Genomic DNA, 22032 nt, shown 5'->3' with positions numbered 1-22032 from the left:
GATGGATGTTCATAGAGCTTTATCTACAATTGTCTGATAACTGGAAATGATGTAAATGTTTACCAACAAATGAACAAATAAGCAAATTATGGTATGTTCATAATAATGGAATACTATTTAGCAAAAAAAAAAACTACTGAACCACACAACATGGATGAACCCCATGATTCATTAACTCACTCCTTGGTATAGACCCAACAGTATATACTTTGGTGTTTATATGTGCACCAAAATACAGTGCAGGAATGTTCACACTAGCCAAAACTCAGAATAAGCCCAAATGAGCTTCAAGAATAAAATGAATAAATGGTGGTATATTCATTTAATGAAAAAGTATAAAAAGAAATCAAGAGAACAATCTTAAAATAGCTACAAAAAAAGCTAGGAATAAATTTAACCAAGGAGGTGAAAGACCTGTACACTGAAAACTATAAAACATTGATGAAAGAAATTGAAGAAGACACAAATAAATGGAAAGATATCCCATGTTAATAGATTGGAAGAATTAATATTCTTAAAATGTCCATGCTACCCAAAGCTATCTACTGATTCAATATGATCCATAACAAAATTCTAATGTGATTTTTCAAAGAAATAAAAATGATAATCCTAAAATTCATATGGAACCACATACACACAAAACCTGAATAGCCAAGGTAATCATGAGTAAAAAGAGCAAAGCTAGAGGCATCACACTATCTGATTTCGAACTATACTACAAAGTTATAGTGATTAGAACAGCATGGTACTGGCATAAAAATAGACACATCAACCAATGGAAGAGAACAGAGAGCTCAGAAATAAACTCATACATGTTCAGTCAATTGATTTTTGAAAAAGATTCCAAGAATACATAATGGGAAAAAACCTCTTCAATAAATGGTTTTGGGAAAACTGGATAGTCACATGCAGAAGAATAATGTTGGACCCTTAGCAAAGAGTTTATGTTTAGGTTGACAAAAATGTTTTGGAAATAGATAGAGGTAGTGGTTACCCAGCACTGTGAGTGGAATTGATTCCACTCAACTGTATGCTTAAAAATGCTTAACTCTTATGCCATATATATGTTTTGCCACAATAAAAAATGTGAACTTTACAGAAGTGTAAAAAAACTGGACGCTTATATCACACTATATACAAAAATCAACTCAAAATGGATTAACAACTTAAACATAAGACCAGAAACTGTATAACTACTAAAGAAAACACAAGATGGAAACTATATGACATTGGTATGAGCAATAATTTCTTGGATTTGACCTCAAAAGTGCAGGCAACAAAAGTAAAAATAGACAGATGGGATTACATCAAACTGAAAAGCTTTTGCACAGCAAAGGAAACAGTTAACAGTGTGAAGAGACAACTTACAAATTGGGGGAAAATATTTGCAAACCATAATCTGATAAGGGGTTAATATCTAAAATATATAAAGAACTCAAAAACTCAATAGCAAGAAAATAAGAAACCCAATCAAAAAATGGACAAGGAAACTAAATAGACATTTCTCAAAAGAAGACATACAAATGGCCAATGGATATATGGAAAAAATGCTCAGCATCACTAATCACCAGGGAAATGCCAATTAAAACCACAATATATCATCTCACTCCTGTTAGAATGGCTACTGTCAAAAAGACAAAAGATAAGTGTTGGCGAGGCTGTGAAGAAAACGGAACACTTGTACACTGTTCATGGGAATGTAAATTAGTATACAGCCTTTGTGAAGGTTTCTCAAAAAACTAAGAATTACCGTATGATCCAGTAGTACCACTTCTGGGTACTTACCCAAAAGAATTTAAATGAGTTTGTTGAAGAAATGTCTGCACTCTCATGTTCATTGCAGCATTATGCACAATAGCCAAGCTATGGAATCAACTTAATTGTCCATCAACAGATGAATGGGTAAAGAAAATTTGGTATTTATACACAATGGGATAACTATTCAGCCTTTAAAAAGAAGGAAATTCTGTCATTTGTGACAATATGAATGGAATTTAAAAATATTATGCTAAGTGAAATAAGTCATGCGTAGAAAGACAAACACTGCATGTTCTCACATGTGGAATCTAAATCAACCGAACTCATAGAGGCAGAAAGTAGAATGGTGGTTACAGAAGCTGGGGGTGGGAAGAATGGGAAGATGGTGGCCAAAGGGTACAAAGTCTCCATTAAGAAGAAAAAGAGTTGTTGTTTTCTATTGCACAGATCGATAAATACAATTAATAATTGTGTATTTTACATTGCAAAATTGCTCAGAATAAATTTCAAATGTTTTCACCACAAAAAATAATTATTTGAGATGATATATATGTTAATTAGCTTGATTTTATTATGCCACACTGTATTTATAAATCATAACATCACTTCGTACCACATAAATATATGTAATTATAAATTGTCAATTTATAATAAGAATTTTTGAAGTGTTAAAAAAATGTTAAAGTGCAAACTGTTACATGCAACAATGTGAATGAATCTTGCAGCGTGGTGCTGATACAAAGAGGCCTGTCTATAACTCTATTTATGTGAAGTTCAAAAACAGGCAAAACTAACGTGGTGATTGCAGTGAGACTAGTGGTTCTAAGTGGGAGGAGGTACAAGGGAGGATTCTAGGAAGGATTCCGGGAACATCCTCTACGTTGATCTGGGTAGTGATTCCATTATTGTGCTTCTTTTAAGTCATCAAGCTGCATACTTAAGATTCTTGCCCTTTATAGTTTGTATGATATATTTCAACAAAAAGAGCGTGAAAAATGATATTTTTACGTTACTATTTTAGTCCTACATAAAGCATTACCAGGAATATTACAGGAACACATGGGTCCTTATTCTATAGAGTTAGGATGTTATTAAAGAGTCAAGGCTAACATACACACATTACATAAAAATAAATACAAGGGATGCTTTAATAAATTACTGCAAACTTGTGGCTTCAATAACAGAGATTTAGTCTGCCATAGTTCTGGGGACCAGAAATCCAAAATAAAGGTGTCAGCAAGCCCACGCTCATTTCAAAGACTCTAGGAGAGGATCCTTTTCAGTCTCTTCCAGGGTGGCTCCAGGCATTCCTTGGCTGTGGCTCTGTGTCTTCTCCCCTTCGTATGAGGACACTAGTCATTGGATTTAGGGCCCACCCTAACACCATATGACCTCGTCTTAACTAGTTAGATCTGCCAAGACCCTATTTACAAATAAGATCACATTGTGAGGTTCTAGATAGACATGAATTGGGGGGGGGACGCTATACAAACCACTGAACAAAGCAATCTTAAGTTTACATTAAGTGCTGAATTGTTTGGCCATAGGAATGCAGAGAAAGATGAGATCATTGCAATCTAAAAAAGTTAAAGAAAACATCACAGGAGTTAGCCCTTGAATTCCTCTACCGAAACTGATAAGATTCGGGTGAGACATAGCACAGCATGATCTGGCAACGTGAGAGAAGCAGCACAGAGGCGGGCCTGACTGACAGGGAGCATCCAGCTGAGGAGTGCAAGAAAACAAGACTGAATAAATAGAGTGAGCCAAGTAATGAGGGTCCTTGAAAGCCTAGCAGATGAATTTAGACTTGATCCAATAGGAAATAGGACATGATTGTAAATTCTTGGCAGGGAAGTGACATGGTAAAAGGAGTGTTTCAGGGAGATTATGTTGGTGACAGTATGCTGGATGGATTGAAGGCAAAAAAGACTGAAGGCTGATGTATTTTGTCTTTACTGTTCTGGATGAATGTAGGGTAACAAGAGATATGTGGTTCAATTTTAAAATAAGAAAAGGCACCACTACAATTACTCTACTAAATCTTTAAAAACTTCCTGATCTCATTCTGAAATAGAAAAGTAGCCCAAGTGGCATTGCATTTGAAAATGCTAATTGTTCCTCAGTTTGATATTCCTGCTGAGGAAAAAGAGGCAAGAGCTTACCACAGTCCTTTGCTACACAAAGTGCAACATCAGTGTCACCCAAGAGCCTGTTAGAAATGCAGAACCTCAAGCCCCATCCCAGACCTCTGGAATCAGCATCTACCTTTTTATCAAGATCCCCCAAAATTCATAATATGCCTTTAAGCTTCCTATTAAAGTGTGAGATGCACTGCCATGGTAAATTTCCATTGAACTTCTATAATTTGTAAAAAGTGGGGCTATGTAACTGTTGGAAGTGTTATGTTAACTTGAAAAGCCAATCTACGAACCTTGTGCTTCCCATGACGAGGCTGTCACATTGAGGCATTTTCCAGTCCCAGAGTTGCGGTGCTTGCTCACCCACTTACCTGTTTCATGGGAATAACTGTTACATGGATGAAATGCAGACAGCTGGTTGCCTGTGAAATGTGTCACTGAGTACACGCAGTTGAAATTGAGACATCTGTTTGTCTCCCCACCATGCTGTGGACTCTTACTCTAACGTGATACTTTTTTGTCATTTGAAATATATCTTCCTATTGCAGTGCCTTCATTTTTTTGCTGCCCAAGTATGAGAGAGAATACCAGACTGGTACAGGCAACGAAAATCAGCAAACAGTGCACTTATCCATAGCCATGGCAGGACCACTTGCTTTGGGAACACGGTTCCCACCCACCTGATCAACTTTTTCCTCTGGGACTCCATTCTCCAGTTGCAAGTGTCAGGACATCAGTAGTGTGGAAAATGTTTGGTTACTGGTTCCCTCTGTGTCCAGGTTACTAGGAAGAACTGAGTTTGCAAGGCCACATATTGGAGAAGAGCTTCTCAATTAACACATACATGTATTACTTGGGCATCGTGTGAAACCACAGATTCTGAATCAGCAAGTACAGAGTGAGACCTGAGATCCTGCATTTCTAACAGGCTCACAGGTGATGCTGATACTGGTGGCCCAAGGGCCATACTCTGAGTAGCAAGGCCACTTGCTTAGCAAAATCACATCAGGCCAAGTAGCAAAAATGAACCATGACAGAAATATCTCTGTAGCTGGAAAGAAATAAAGTCAAAGTTAAGAAGAGATATGAATGGACTTGAAAGAACAGAAAAGGTAGTTTTAAAAAAGAAACCTGATTTTTAAAAAAAGAATTGGTAAAGATGAAAATGTAAAAGGGATTTTACAAATATGAGAACTGGGTTAGTCTAGTAACTTAGAATTTGGGTAGCAATACTTTTACCAGAGACATCCACCGCTAGCTACTCTTGATGGGAATTTTCAAATCCCTGGGCCAGCAGGATGATAAGGGAAAAATATTGACTCTGGCAGGCAAGATCTTCCTCACTGATCCTGGACATCTGGTCACTAAATCTTTCAGAGGGGCAGATTAGAGATGGTGCATTGAAAACCTCTCCAGCAGAAGCACCAAGAGTGATTTTGAAATGAGTATGGAAGCTAGCCAATCTCTTGCCATCAGATCTGCAAAACCACATTACATATTCTGTCTTGCAAATAGAAACAAAAGAAAAAATTTTACCAGACCCCATTTTTTATCCTGAAGGGTAACAATGGCAGCAAAAAGAGTGAAATGAAGACATTTATTCACCTAGAATACATCATGTCTCAACTAGGTCAAGCCTCCAACCTTTACCAAGGTAACATCCATAATTCCATACAGCAGTAGAGACTGTGCCACAAGCATAATGTTGAAAACAAGTACTGTATATCTTGAAGATGTTGCTCATGGGGTAATGACTTTCCCAACTGGACAATTAGCAAAAATCAGCAGACTTTACACTTAGTTTTGTGTAATGAAGTAAACAAACAGCTACGTGTACTTAGCTCATAATTTTATCTAAAGTTTCATGCTATACCTTCATCTGGAACTGAGGGCAGGCCTACCCTCTATTCACAAGTTGTCCTTCTGTGTAACAACACTGCAAACAAAAAGGGACAAGACAACATAAACATCAAAGATCAATCCACTCAGAGAAATCTCTTCATGCCATCATCCCTCCACCTAATGCTGTCACTAATTGGGGACGCAGGTGATGAAATCTAATCAGCAACACAATGTAAGCTGTCTGTCAAACTATTTTCCAATGGGAACAAGCTCTACTTTAAATTGAATGCTGAAATTAATTTACATGCCTTTTTATAGATTCTTATTGTGTGTGTGTGACCGGTAAGGGGATTGCAACCCTCGGCACGGTGCGGTCGGCACCACGCTCAGTCAGTGAGCACACCGGCCATCTCTATATAGGATCCGAACCCGCGGCCTCGGCGCTACCAGTGCCGCACTCTCCAGAGTGAGCCACAGGGCTGGCCCCCTTTTTATAGATTCTGATTTGCTCTCCCTGATTCAACTTGAAAGCTATAAACAGGCCTTGACCTATTTTACCCTCAGGAGCTTAGCACAACATGATTCTGTGCCCGCCTTCTTGATCCTGCCCCACGCATGCCACCCAGTGCCTGAGTCCGCTGATGGTGGGTCCTACTTCCCTCTACCTCACCCCCAACTCACCACCTCTGATGGTGGACCTTTCGTGGTGGAGAGAAACAGGAAGGAAGATGAGCCATAAACCACATCCTTTCTCCCTCCTACTTTGCATCTTGGCAGAGGCAGCATGCGAGACCACCAAAGCATTCAGACCACCCCAACCCATGACAGTCCCATAACTCATCTCTTGATGCAGATATAAAGCTAATTAGGAAACATGACCCAAAAATCAAAAAATAATACATAGTAGAATCTAGTGTGGAAAGTGGGGAACACCAAGAATGAACCTATGGTGGAAGAACGTGGAGACAGAGCCTGAGCCCCACTACCTGGGTTCAGATCCCGGGTCTGCCACTTAGCAGTTTGACAAAAGAGCACAGGACATTACCTCTCTGAGTTTCTGTTTTCTCGTCTGTGAGATGGAGATAACAATGCCAATATCACAAGTGTTTTGAGGATCAAATGAATGTGACACATGGCCTCTACAAAGTGTTTTAAAAGAGTTCAGTGCAGAAAACAAGAATGGAAGGGCGCTTACAATTGGAGTCAACAAGTGTTCACTCATCATTTAAAAAAAAGGAAAGAAAAAAGCCTTCTGTGTCTTAAGATTTTCTCCTTTAACAGGCAAAAATATCTGTAACTTTTCTCTGATGTTCCACATTCCTTTGAGACTAGTCTCAATTATTTAGGCCCTATAGCTAAGGCCATTATAATTTTTCTTAGATCTTTTAACATTTGCTGTTTGAGAAATGTATCAACCTTAGAATTTCTATGAACATATTTGACGGATTAAATTAATGGTTTTTGCCAGAGGTTAGGTGTCCTCTTATCCAGCACATGAACGAAACTCTACTTGTAAAATGATTCTCTTTCTTCATCATCTTCCAAAAGTAGGGCATTACTCCTTCTTTCCTCCCCACACCCCCACACACAGCGAATGACGACTCTTCCACCTCCTACCAGCACAGAGACTGCGCCAAACAGATTGTGAAGGCTGCTCTGGGGGAGGAAGCCAGCAAGTCACAGCCTTGAGGCTCACGGGGGGAGTCAGGCCCTTGTGCTGGAGGCCGTGCTTGCCAGCAGAGCACCAGACACGCTGGTTGTGCAGCAACAGAAGCCACACCGCATGCCTCCAGTGTCCAGCACTTGGAGGTCCCTCACACCAGCCTGTTCACCACATGCCCCTCGTCCCCAGTCCCCATCTGGCTGTTCTTCATGACAGCTTTGCTGACTTCATGCTCAGTATCTTGGGCCCTCCTGCTATGGGCCATGGGACCCTATTTAGAGCCATTTCTTCCCACCAAGGAGTTCATCATACGTGTTTTCCACAATACGACCATCTGGGCATCTGACACCAGTCACCAAGCCATTAGTGGGAAATGTTGCAACATATCCAGGGATATTTAATAAATATTTCTTGGATGAAGAAATGAGGCTCAGCAACTCCACAGTTGCTCCCTCCAGAAGAAAATGGAGAAGCTTCCGGCACTTTTCTGGGCCCTTCTCAAATGTCCTCTGTTCACATAATAAACATTTTATATAGTAGCCCTAGTGCCTCATCCTAGTGTCCATTCATCTTACCAATTTCCCCACTCCTCTTCCTCAACCTCATCCATTATCTCTGTTCCAAGTACCACCTGGATTGCAGTAATTACCAACATTTCTTCCTAGCCCAAAGCACTTGCCTCAGCAGATTTGAAAATCAAACTTTCTAATGGCCATATCATCAGACATTCATGGGCACCTCGAACTCCATACATCCAACAATAAATTAATTATTTCACTCCTAATGTGTTCCTCAACTTTCATATCCTATCTCAGTTGATGGCCTCACCATGCACTCTAAAAACTCTGGGAATATCCCTAAACTTCTTTGACTCCCAGGCAATCGACTTCCAAGTTCTGCTGATTTCACTTCCTAAGTGTTATTTGACTCTGCCCCTTCTCTTCATTTCCAGCTTCCGCAGTTCTGCCTCAGGCCCTCATCATCTTTAGTCTGGAGTGTTGCATGGCCACCTTACTGGTCTCCCTGCATTCTTACTTTAAGCCCCACAGAGAAGAAAGAGTGATCCATGTAAACACAAACCTGACCCTATCACTCCCTTGTTTGAAAACCTTCAAATAGTTCCTCTTCAATTAACCGTAAATTTCACAATGGAGGTATGTGTACCAGGCTACACACAACACACCTTCCCGGACTATCGGTTTTTCTCAAAGACTTAGCAAAGCAAACTTCATTTTTATATGAAAATAAGCACTGTTATGTAAATAGAGTACAATGCAAAATTTGCATTAAGCTTAATTATAACACTTGGAAACTAAAAGTCCACTGTCTCAGTGGCCTGTACATGTGCGTTAACATAACCTCAATCCCTCACGCTCCCACCCTCCTTCCCCTACAAAGATCCATTTGTTACTTCTTGTCATTCTCAAGGGATATCTCCCACGTGTTCCGCAGAAGCCAGGAGTTTAATGTTTTATTTTCTACTGTAGTTCCAGAGCCTAAAATAAGATCTGGCACATAGTAGACACTCAATAAATAGTTATCAAATAAATAAATGAGCCCACAAACCAATGTGCCAGCTGAAGTCACCACAAGGCTTGATGGCCACCTGTTCTTTCTCTTTGGCTCTGGTTCCCACTAATCCACCTCTGCAGGCTGCACAGCCACTCAGAGAAACTTCCTGGCGATTTCCCACCGCCAAGCTTATACCATCATCCATGCCAAAGGGCTTAACCCAGAATGAAGCCGAGTTCCACACAGACACAGGAAAATGGCCACCTAAACTCTGAGACAGTTCTGTCTGTGCCTGGAGTCCCAAACACCCTTGAGGTTCCACCAGTTCCTGGCTCCCTCTCCCCACAGGGGGCTCAAAATCAATCCATAGGACCCTGCAGACTCCACACCAAACTTCCTCTCTCCACAACCCATTATAAAATAAAGACGCACATACATAACAATGGAAACAAACATCCTGAAGGAAGCAGTAAACCAAATATATGCCCTATGGTGAGTACGAGACTAAAAAGAAAGTCCATGATTTGAGCAAGGCCCTCTGCAATTTCGGAATTTTATCTGGAAAACTCCCACCCAAACCTCTCGAGTTCAGCTTAAGTATTCCCTCTCGAGGAAAGCATCTGATCACTGCCTTTCCTTTGCCACCCCCATCCAAAACTGCAAACCCCCTCAAGAGCTAGTGCCTGCCTCTAACACCTGAAGCCGCAGCTTCAGGCTTGTGGGGCCAAAAGCCAAACAATTTTCATGACCGTCTTTAAGCAAAAGAATGCAAATTACAAATACAAAATTATAATGCAAAAGTGGTATTACCTATAATGAGGAAAATTACTCTAATTACAAATTCTAAAAAGCTCAAAAATATACCATCTATCAGAAAAAAAAAAAAAAAAAAAAAAAAAAAAAAAAAAAAACAGAAAAAAGTAACATCATATGTAGTTAGTTAGTTAGTTAACTGCCTGATTCCTGTAGGATACTTTTCCTACTTGTTCTCCTGCTTGTTGGTTGTAGGCTCTTTATCACCTCCTCATCTGACAAAAATTTTGTAATATCATTCTCCCTAGAGACAGGAGGAATAGAATTCAGTCTTTCCTCTGCCACAGCTGACGGTAATCTGTTTTTTATTATTGATAGTTGGGCTTTATAAAGCACATTACATTATACACAAACTGCGTGTAGCTACAAACAAAATTTCTGATACAGTCTATTTCACACAATTCCATCAAAAAAGGACACATGGTGGCCTATCATTGCATATGAAAGCTCTTCCACTCAGCTAGACATCAGTGAGAATCAAAGCCTTTGCTTACAGTTTTACACACTGAATGACTGAAAGAATTTTCTACAGACTAGCTTCTGGCTCCATATACTTCAAATTTTGTTTTGTCTCCACCCACATTCCTTTTGTGCTAGGACTGCTAGGAACATATTCATCATCTTTTTTTTTTTTTTTTTTTTTTTTTTTGGCGTATGACAATTCCGCCCTACTTCTCTCTCTTCCTCCCATTATTTTATTCTTAAATTCTTCTATCAGTTAGATTTATAACTTTATTTTCTTTTTCAGCAGCTGGCTGGTACAGGGATCGAACCCTGGTTCTTGGTGTTATCAGCACCACGCTCTAACCAACTGAGCTAACCAGCCAGCCCTCTTATGATCTTATAAATTCTGGCCCTGCACCTTCATGTCATGGTGTCAGGGGAGTTGGCACGATGGGCAGTGCAAGTATTCCTAGAAGCCATTTCTAAACCAAGATGATTAGCGATAGCTTAAATATACATGGGAGTGACTCATAAACACATAAACATATCTGAGTCCAAACAAAATGTATCCTCCACTCGACTTCCCATCTTCCAAATCCCAAGAATACCTGCTGCTAGTCTTATGTTACTTGACACAAGCGAAAGCAAGATGTATGGGAAGTCAGAGTAGAAAGAGAGTGTGCTCTGACCTGAGTGTGGTTAAAATAGCTAACATTTGCAAATTTTACACAAACCTGTGATTGTGTAAACATTCTACCAGGGCTTTGGTAAAGACCCAGCAAGTGAGAGTTCTGAAATGTAAGCTTCATTAACTTCACAGAAAATCCATTTCTAATCACTGCACTTACCCGATTGCATATTAATTAATTAATTATAGTGGCTGGGAAATGTCGGCTGATGAAGAGGAAGAAGTCAAGCGCATCTTGCAGAAATTGTGGGAGCTGGTGGATTGACTCTGTTCATGTCAAGACTGCAATTTCAAGACACATAGTTTTGAGGATGCTGGGATCCCTCCTGCCACAGGATGTGCAGGAGGAGACGGGAGAGACCCTGCAGTGGAGGCAGGAAGTGCTGGGTTCTGTCCAGGGCAAGGTGCAGGTGCTGATGCTAACTGGGAAGCCACTGGATGTGACTCCTGACTATCCCTAGGGCTGAGGAGTTTCTGTCAAAGGCTGTAAAGGGAGCACTTATTCTACTTGATGGAATGAACTGTTGCTCAATTCTAGAATCACAGTAAAGCCAGTTGAGATCTTTAAACTAAATTTACTGTAATTTTGTTCTTTGACAGTTCTAGTGACTGACCAGGGCACCTGAAGGAGACTGCTGAGGACCTCCAAGACCTGTTAAGGAATGCAGACTAAAAGACACCACTAAGCCCCTCTTTGGGGGGACCACTTTCTTCCTCATGGAGCCATGAGAGCTGTAAGTAAGGCCCTGTCACACTAGGGCTAATGTCCAAATCCTGCTCACAGCACCAATGGTGGAGCTCTTAAACCTGTTCGTGAGGCCAATTGTAAAGCTACACGACTACACCAGTTGTCAGTCTCTTTTACCTGCCAGTAATCCTGCACCGACTGTGCCAATTGTTGAGGTAGGGCTGGGTTTGGAGCTCACAGACCCCTCAAGCCCATTCACAGCCTGGGTCACAAACGCTTCATACGCCAGGCTGGGTCACCAGATCACTCACACGCAGGTCTATGAGCTAAGTAACCAGCAAACAGGTCCCTGGAAGCCATAGGTTGGAAAGCATGGCTGCGAGCAGCGCTGTGCAGGTGCACTAACTCCACCCACAGGACCTATCCACAGCAAATGCTCGGCAAGATTCTGAATGTCTGAGGGGCCCTGACCATTTTCCTATATTTTCCCAACAGGCCCTCTCAGGTCCAAGCTCTAGTCTCTTTGCATTCGAGCTTCCTGGTATCTTTGGCTTCTGGGGGTACCATGGGTTAGTTTGCACCATGAAAGACTATTTGACCATGGGGTGCCGACGGTTAGTTCCTGCTGTGGCAGGGCACATGACCTTTGGGTTGTGGTGGCTGATAGCCTTCATGGGCAAGAAGGGCTGCAGTTTTAAAGGTAACTGACAGCAGTTGCAGTTAGCGGCTATTACTGGAGGGGTTGTGAACTCCAGCTCTTGGAATTCACAGGTATGTGGGTTCCTTTTTATATATTGTGCACTCAGGTAAGGGAGGCCTCAGGTGTCCAGCTGGGTCAGACACAAACTAGAAAATCATTGGCTGCATTGGTCAAGGAGATCTAAGAGACAAAGCCATCTCGGCTCTGAGACCCAAGATCCAACATAAGAACGGGATCCTAGTTTCTGAAGATGTGAGTACTCTGCTCTATGGTTCGACAGCTTTTTTCATGTGTGAGAATTATGGCCCCAGAAGCTGAAAATATTTACAAAAGCCCACCAAAAATAATTCAGAATTACAATGGCTATGATGTCGAGCATTCCAAAGACTGATCCTCTCCCTCTCATGCACAGCTGTTGTGCTTCCTGTTTGTCTGGTTCTTGGTCCTGAGAACTTGGCTTGACTTTCTATCTGTTGAGAGCATGCGATTTATAGGGCCTGTGTGTGCAGACAGCCAACCAGAAGGTTGGGAGCCCCAGAAATATGGTCAGACAGAAATGTGGGTTGCATCTCATTTGCAGCTAGAAAAACTGTTGCCAGCTCTCAAGGCTTTATCTGTCTTTTTTTTTTTTTTTTTTTTTTTTTTTTTGGCTGTTTTGGGGAGTGGTTCTGGGTCTTGCAAGAGCTAAAGTTTATTTTAAAATATGGGCACCTGAATTAGGCCTACCCAGAAGCTCCAAAATTTTTTATTGCCTCTTTAAAAAGGCTGTTGACAGAAGACCAAATAAAAAGCTTAAGCTACTAATTGAAGAGAAAATTAAATCTACCAACCTTTTTGATTAGTTGCTATCCCATCCCAAAGACAAAAAAGCTAGATATAGTATTGATAAACATTAGGTCCTCCCAGATCAAGCAGGCATAGAAAATACTTTTATTATGTTTCTTTTTTTAAATTTTAATATTTACCTGTACGTGTTTGTGGTGCGTAGCGTGCTGTTTCAATACATGCATATACTGCATAATGATTCACTTAGCAGTTTTGTACCCATTAGTCCACCACCTCTCTTTTCTTCACCATATTTGTTATAGGTCTCACCCCAAAGTAAGTAATCTAATTAAGAAAAAAGGTAAGTTGAAAATACTGCCTATGGAACTAAATTGGTCTCCAAAATACAACTTTCTGCCATTTGTCTGGCTAGGTTGAAACTTTTTGTAAAAGAAATTTACATCTATAATGAAAATCTTCATTTGTAAAGGCATCTCCCTCCCTGCACCAAAACCACCGAAAAACTTTGCAATGGGGAAGACATAATTTAAGTTGACATAACAAACATAACCTTTGTTTAAGGTACCTTTCCTAGCCTTCTTCTCTAAATTGGGCCTTTGTCTATGCCTTTCTTTGTTTCAGCAAATAATAATGTTTAGATTTAAGCTCTATAAATTGCCTATCTTGTATCATCTTGGAATCATCCCTTTGGAAATGCACATTTTGGTGTGTTCAGCTAATTGTTTAGGGCAATGAAATAGGTAATCAGAAGACTGATAGTCTAAAGGGGAAGAAACTACTTAAAAACTGGCAAAAAATAACTTTAAGCTATAAAATCAGCTTCTGTCTGTGTGTCTATATGTCTACATGTGTTATGTCTGTGATATTTCTCTACCAAATATATGAAAGAGCTCTAATTAATTGGCTTAAAATAAGTAAGCACTTTAATCAATTTTTTCATGTTTATTTATTTATTATTATGTTCTTACATTCTAAGATGTTGTTGCAGAGCAGTTGGGGGGGGAGGAAATAGGGTGGGAGAAGGAGGAAGGAGTGGGGGCGTGGTTGAAGCCCATGGCACCCGCCTCATTCCTGCAGGAGAGACCAGGGGAATCAAATATTTTATCAAAAAAAAAAAAAAAAAGAGAGGGCTAGCCCGGTGGCGCACTGATACAGTGCGCCGCTTGGGAGCACGGTGGCGCTCCCACTGAGGGTTTGGATCCCACATACAGACCAGTTCCCACTCACTGGCTGAGCAAGGTGCAGGCACAACACCGAGGGTTGCGATCCCGTTGCCGGTCCTGGTCCGGTACAGGCGCAACACTGAGGGTTGCGATCCGTTGCCGGACACGAAAAAAGACAAAAAGGGAAAAAAAAAAAAAAGAGAGAACTTAACTCAAATGCCTTTAAGTTCGCATGACTTATGTAAATCTTAAGAAAATAAGACTAGCTTAATATTGTTGTGTTAATGAAAACAGCTCTCTCTTCTGATCAACAAAATATCCATACTTAACTTTAGGGTTTTTGCTTAGGCAGCAGCTGCCTAATTCCCATGCTGTGAAAAGGGTTCACAAGACAATAACGAGATGATGGTTGGTTTGTTCAATGTCTCTTAGCATTTTCATGAACAGTTCAAGCATAGTTGTTAAAAATAAGTAAATTAGGCATAGATGTTTACAAATGAACTCTTCATAGTTTTAAAAAGTCTTTTTGATAACTTGAAACTTTAAGGTGAAATTAAGTAATTAAGTAATAGATATCCATTAAATGTCCAGGTCATTTAAAATATTAAAACATTAATTATTAAGCATGAGTTTAAAGTTAACATACATTAACATCTTGTTTTATATAGTATAGTAAATATGAAAAATTGTTCTGTGAGGAAGTACATGTTTTCAAAAACTATAAAATGTAGATTTATAAAATGTTGATATGTGATAAACACTTTAGAATAGGTTACTTCCTAGGTTTTCACAAAAGTTAAAAATTAACTTTTTAATTAAAGAGTTAAAAATTCTAATATATGTAATTAAACTACTAGAAATAAGGAAAAAATTCTGTATGCAAAGTATACAAGGAAAGTAAGACATGCTGTTTAAAAAGAGCAATTTGGTCTAATTCAGAGGTTATTTAAAGATATCAAAATATAGATTTAGGAAGGAAAGAGAAACAAGATAGAAAGGAACCAGTACATAGAATAGAAAGATGTTAAAAGTTATGGGTACAGAGATATATTTTTGGCAAGGAAGATTAAAAGAAAAAGAGAATAATTTTGTATGAAAAAGAATATTGGGTAGTAAATGTTTCTCCTGAAGTAAAATGACTGGTTATTTAAGAAAGGCAAAGTGTAGGACATAGAAAATCTAAGCATGTCGTGGAAATGTCTGGGTAAGTTGTAATAATGGCTTGTGAAGGGTAAATTTATGAAATAAATTTTGTGTGTGATAAAGTTGGCTAAAGTTAGAAGGGAATTCTATATAAGTTTTTCTAAAAATTGATATACTACAATATGGTGCAGAGCTGGGAAGTGTTCGCTAGGGGCTCTGTAGACATCCCTGAGCCCAACCCTCAGCTTCACCACATCCAACACAAAAGAACTATGCCTTTTCCAGTGTTTGTGTGGAGATGCCCCTCCTGACAATGAGGAACGGGATGCCTCAGGGCTCCAGCAGCTAGCCTGCTGCCTCAGTGGCATCACTGCCACAGTGTGAATGACCTGCCCTGACTTGCATGCTAAAGAGGGAGTGGAGGAGAGGAGATAAACTTGATGCACTGGGAAGCTGGACCAGCCACATCCAATGTGACTTAGCCAAGATGGGAAGGCATGTCCCTTCCTCTGCCCTATAAAACACCTTGTGTCTCTTCTCTCTCTCCTGTCGTCATGTTCAAGGGCCACACACTCGCCTGGTATGTCTCTCCTGCCTCTTGCACTGCCTGCTACATTTTAAGCAAAGAGCATGGAGTTGGTAGAAGTGCTGGGATCTAGCCATGCAACAGAGTCCCCGAGGTTCCCCTTCTTCCTTCCTTCTTGAGCCTCATGCATATATATCAGTTCAGTATTTATTGCTGAGGAGGGGGCTTAACTTTTTAATGGCCTGGGTTTTAAATAATTTTTATTTTTAAAAATTTAGGTCCTTCCCTTCTCTGGGGCTGGAACAGAATTAAATTTGTTTGGAAAAAAATTAATTATGCGTCTCTTTCCCTCTCCATAGTCTAAACTTCTTAAATATAGGATTATGTCCTATTCATCTTTGGCTCTCCAGTACTTGACGCTGTGTGGCATAGAGTACACACTCAATAAATATGGATTAACTGAGCTGAACTGAGATGGCAAAGAATCCAGAACATTTCACCGCACCCATCTATGTCATTTTTGAGGCATTTAATTCTCTCCTGCCTTAGAAAGAGAAACATGTTGATATCAATCAGAGACTTTGCATTTAGCCAAACGTGACTGACCAAGCACAAGCTAAACAAGGGAAAAACAATGTGTTTACTGAAAAAGTCACTAGAGAATCCTAAAATTCAAACTACCTTATCAACAGCACTATTATGCTCACCTGACCAAAGTACAGTAGAGTTTGTAAGCCTGGCAAAATAGCAAAGACCAAAACAAACAGACAACAAAGACAAAGTCCAAAGATGATAGAATAAAGAAAGGAATTATGAAGAACTCTTAAATAAAATTTGATAAATGTTTCCATGTGCTTCAATTACATTGTCTTGGTCAATTCAGGCTGCTATAACAAAATACCTTAGACTTGGTAGCTTATAAACAACAGAAATCTATTTTCCACAGTTCTGGAGGCTGAAATTCCAAGATCAAGGTGCCACCAGATCTGGTGACTGGGCAGAGCCCTTTCCTCACACATGATACCTTCACACTGCACCCTCACTTGGTGGAAGGGGAAAACAAGCATCCTCGGGCCTTTTTAGTAAGGGCACTGATCCAGTTCATGAGGGTTCTGCCCTCACCATCTAATTACCTCCCAAAAGCCCCCACTCTTAATACTGTCAGTTTGGGGATTAGGATTTTAACATAGGAATTTGAGGGGGACGCAAGCATTCACAGCGTAGCATAAATTTCCGGTCTGTTTATTCAGCAGGTATTCAGTGAGTTCCTACTATATGTTAGGCATTGTGTGCCAGGGTCTAGGGATTCCACCATGAGTTAAATCAGATGTAGTCCCCAGTCACATGGAGTATAGAGCCTTATGGAAGATACAAACATTAATTAAATTATCACACAAATAACTGAAATATGAGAAGGAAATAACCCAGCTCCATGATGAAGGGTCTTGACCTGTTAGTTGGTTAAAGACAGCTTCACTAACAAACAAGACATGTGAGCTGAGGTTTTGAAGGATGGAACAGAATTAACTAGGTGAATAGGACTGAAATTAAAGAAGGGAATCCAGACAGAGGAACAGCATGTGCAAAACTGCCATGGTGAGAAGGAGCTGGAAATTTTCTATTGCCCTTTCTAATCACTCTCTACTATGCTCTACCCTGCCTCCACCACCAAAAGGTTAACCTCTATATATCAACCAGATACTTTGCCCTCTGGCTTCTGCTTTCTTTTAGCCAATTGTTTAGGGCATTTATTCTTCTGGCTCTCTCCCTGATGGGATTTAGGTTGGCAATAGCGGTGATCTTCTTTCTGAAGCTCAGTTCCAGTTAGGTAGGTTTAACCCATAGCTACAGCCAGGGACACTTCAGGAACCTGTAATCACTTCTTCCTCTTGTACCTACAGGGACCTACATTCTTGGAAACAGCTTTCAGATGTTTCATCATGTCTTGTTGGTTTCTCTTAACCCTGCCCATATCCTTGTAAATAGTCTCTCAAAAATTCTTGGGGCCGGCCCAGTGGCGCACTGGATAGTGTGCCGCTTGGGAAGCGCGGCAGCACTCCCGCCCGAGGGTTCGGATCCCACATACAGACCAGTTCCCACTCACTGGCTGAGCGAGGCGCGGGAGCAGCACCGAGGGTTGCGATCCCGTTGCCGGTCCCAGTCCGGTACGGGGGCTACACTGAGGGTTGCGATCCGTTGCCGGACACGGAAAAAGACAAAAAAAAAAAAATTCTCCTCAGTTTCACAGTTTGAATATGCCAGCTAGTTCCTACTGGGAATGGGATACAATGTGTATGAGACACTGGAAGAAGATGATGGTGCCGTGAAATGGGGAGAGTGGTGCGAGATGTGGGTGGAGATCTCCACAGGAGCCTGACTGTCTGGGGCCCTCCGAGCCATTTTAAGAATTTGCATTTTTATCCTAAGAGCAATGAACAGACACTGAAGAGTTTTAAACAGAAGAGACATAAGAGGGTCCACTGTTTTGGTCAAGGCTAGACAACAGTGGATTGAGAAATAAATGGGAAGTGGAAAATGGAAAGAACAAGGATTGTCATCGTTCATAGGAAGTTTGGTTTTGACGGAAGGAAAGCTTTAAGGTAGTAGCTAGAGAAGGGATGTAGGATCAATGGAAAGTTTTATTAAAGGTAAGGGAGAATGAAAATGGGAGTGTCCCAGGTAGGAGAATATGAAGGAAAGGAGTGAGGAGATGGTTATTCTACAGGTGTTAGAAGGCAAGATAAGGCACAGATGATGGCACTGGCCATAAATAGAAGAAAGAGCCCCTGTTCTAATGCAACAGAAGGGAAGAGGATGGATGCAAGTGTAAGACTTTGCATTTGCATAATTGTTAACTAGCAAAATATTGATGGCGGATCTTTCCATCAATTGACCTCAACTTTCTTTGTAAGATAGAAGAAAAGGTCATTCATCTCTGAGAGACAGAGAAAATGTTGAAGTAAGGTGGAGGGAGAGAGGTTTGGTAGCAGGGGTAATAGTTTAAAATATTTCTTGTAAGGAGCCAAAATGCAACTCAGACCAGAAGGTTGTAGTAGAAGTGCCAAGCAGTTCTGAGAACACCGTTGAGTTTTAACAGTGACATGGATGCTCCCCTCCCCCACCCTACTGTAAGCCTCTCCAGCCCAAGAGATTAACGTGGATGCAGCCTGGACCATGACCACATGCCAGAGGACTGAGACTCAGGTTACTGGTCCAAGGATGCGCACATGACCCAAGCTAGGCCCACCTGAGTCCAGCCTGAAAATTTTACTGCCATTATCACAAACACAAGATGCTTCTTCCCTCTCCCCACTATTAAAAGTATAAAGATAATGGAGGCTTGGTTAATGCTGCTAGATGTCATCTTGTCATCCAGCTAGAAAGCAGAGTTCTCAGGATACTGTTTGAATGTCTAGATCCAGCCATGCCTAAAACGTGACCACTCCTTCAGCTTTCCACTTACATAAGCCAAAAAATTTCCATTTTTGCTTAAGTTAAAGTTGGATTTCTGACTTATTGGAAACTACATAGTAACCACAAATTTGTAGTCCTACCAATATTTTATCTTGCTTTCTCCAGAAATGTTTTACTACTTGAATATAGGCATAGAAAAACATAGGTGACTACTAGGGTCTATATAGGGAAAGGTTTTGCCAGTAAAGTGAACAGGAAGAAAAAGAGAATTAGCGTAAGCCTCATGGCCAGTATTCTTTACTTTAACCTATATGCCAGGTCTTGTGTGCCTGAGATTAGGATTACAATTGGATGACATGTATATTCAAGGTTAAGTTCCCAGTAGGAAAAGGTTAACCTGGTCACCCCTCCCACCCCTATCATCCCCAACTCCTCTACCACTGGCCATAGCAAGGAGATTCCTGGCAATATTATGTTTACTGAAAACAAGACTGATTCTGGAGTGACATGCTACTGATATTAAAGAAGGGAGAATAGAATAGGGAACCAAAAGAGGTGGGGGGAAATTTTAAAATGTAAAATAAGTCTTAAAAAAAAAAAAAAAACTTAGCTCATTGTGTTTCCAAACACACCAAAATTACCAGTCAGCAACTGTTGAAATCAAGACAAAGTGCGAAGGTTACTTTTTCCAACTGCATACTCTTCATATGTTCTCAGAGACAGAGCACAGGAAAATGCCATAGGGCCATGAATCATCTACACTCATGCCCGGCAGGAAACTTCTAATAATTTATACATTCCATCTGGTTGCAACTTAAAAGACTAATTACCAGTGATACCAACCAATACCAGTGATTAATGGTAAAGGTCTTAAAATGAGGCCAACGAGAGCCCCCCACTCAGCATGTCTACAGACGAAAAGTTTTCCTTTGACATAGTACATCATATTTAGGCTTCCAATTTGACACACGTGAAAGGCAGCCCTCTTGTTCAGTAAATTATTTAAACTTCACTCCAAGATCAATAATTTAATTTAAAATGTCACTTGTGTCTTTGCATTGTCACCTCTACCTTTTGAATAACTAAGAACATAAGGAAGTTTTTGAAAGAAGGAAAGGCCATCTGGCCCACCCTAGTTACCATTTATGGTTAATTATTATTAATATTAATAATTTTACATAAAAGCACACAAACCTTGAGGCTTCTAAGTCCTTCAGTAGACATCATAGATCAGGTAAGTCTTGCCAAGCCACAAAGCTGAGGAAATAATTAGCTAGTAAATCCAAATGAAAAAAGTATTTAATCAAAATAAAAGTTGAGCTCTGTACAAGGTGTAATGACCTTTTCCTGAAAGACCATATATTTCCCAGTCCCATTTTCATACTACATCCAATTCTCATTGCCCTTTGAAGTCAAAGTCACCTTTGTACACAGAAGATACAGATAAAAACTTGAAGCAAATGAAGAATAGAGTTCTAGTTTTATTCAACTAGCTTTATGAAGCATAACCTATCCTTGAAAAACATCCATATGGTCATTTTAAAGTCATAAATAACTTGTCTTACAAATACTCTTCTTTCCAGTTAGGCTTTGCTCTATAATGCCTGTTTTGATTTGCTTTCAAAGTGTTTTTGTAGAGTAGATAGCAGATATTTTATTTCATCTTACACTGAAGATTATAGAATTTCTGTGACTTGACTGAAGCTATACTATTAGTAGTCAGGGTTTATATCATCTTTAGTTCCATATGTACTTTTATTTATAATCCACAGTATCCCTGTTTTGTAGCTTGTATTCCACTAATAATAAATGAACAAACATTTTTAAATCCATCACATTTATTGTGTCCTTGCAAGAAAATTTAGAGCATGAAATGAATACTAGACCATTTCTTCAATGCATAAAAATGGAAATAGTAATCTTATGAGGTGATACATTGCATAAAATGCATAAAAATGGAAATAATAATCTTATGAAGTGATACATGACACAGAGCATTTCATAAATATCTTGCAAACATAGTTTTGTCTTCTTCCCTCCCCTTGGTTCACTTTTCACTATTCCCCCCTCCAGGCTGGACAACTGTCTTTGGCTCTCATGTAGTGCATACCTCCTGGCATCCCAGAGAATTATCCCATGATAACTATGACCTACTTTTCCTCTTTTCTCTTAACAAGATCCCACATAGTCTTTCCTTAGACAGACATCTTACCAATTATTGTCAAACCTCCTCTGTTTGTAAATAATCTCCAAAGGCCTTTTGCAACTATGTTCTCAAAGGACATTTGCACTAGGTCACTACTGCTGCACACCTGTGTTGTTGCTGTGCCCCACGTGAAGCCCGGCATCCGCTTCCTGCCTATCTAATCTACAGCACTCACTAGCTGCCCTCTCAACTTGTTCTTCTCTTAAGCCAATAATCTACACACTTGAAGTCAGGGGGAGATTCATCTCGCGTAAGTAGATTTTACATCCTTCCGACAGCAGCACTCCCAGTGCATGCCCCTCTGGCCTCTACTACTTTCACACTGTTTAAAATGGAAAAGGAAGGCGAGGCAGGATCACTGACTCAAAAGGAGGCAGCATCTAAGCCCAGCTCTGATTACAAGTGTCAAGTTCTTTCTGAAATATTTCTGAGGAGTGAGAGAACAAGCAGATTTATAGGGGACATACTTCACTGGTTTTTATTTTGGTGGTGCGTGTAGATGAGAAAAGATTAAAAGCCCAAACAGATGTCTAAATCATGGTGCA

At 40.2% G+C, this 22032-nt stretch overlaps 1 non-coding gene across 1 annotated transcript; it reads right to left on the bottom strand.

Moving 5' to 3' along the window:
* Positions 1-10481: 10481 nt before the first annotated feature.
* Positions 10482-10555, bottom strand: TRNAI-GAU. Its single transcript has one exon. It is a non-coding gene; the product is annotated as a tRNA-Ile (tRNA).
* Between the last annotated feature and the right edge of the window lie 11477 nt (positions 10556-22032).

This window comes from Galeopterus variegatus, unplaced genomic scaffold, assembly GCF_000696425.1.
Source record: "Galeopterus variegatus unplaced genomic scaffold, G_variegatus-3.0.2 Scaffold5076, whole genome shotgun sequence".
NCBI lineage: Eukaryota > Metazoa > Chordata > Mammalia > Dermoptera > Cynocephalidae > Galeopterus > Galeopterus variegatus.
The sequence above is the reverse complement of the archived record's forward strand: the minus strand, read 5'-3'. Positions and strand labels throughout refer to the sequence as shown.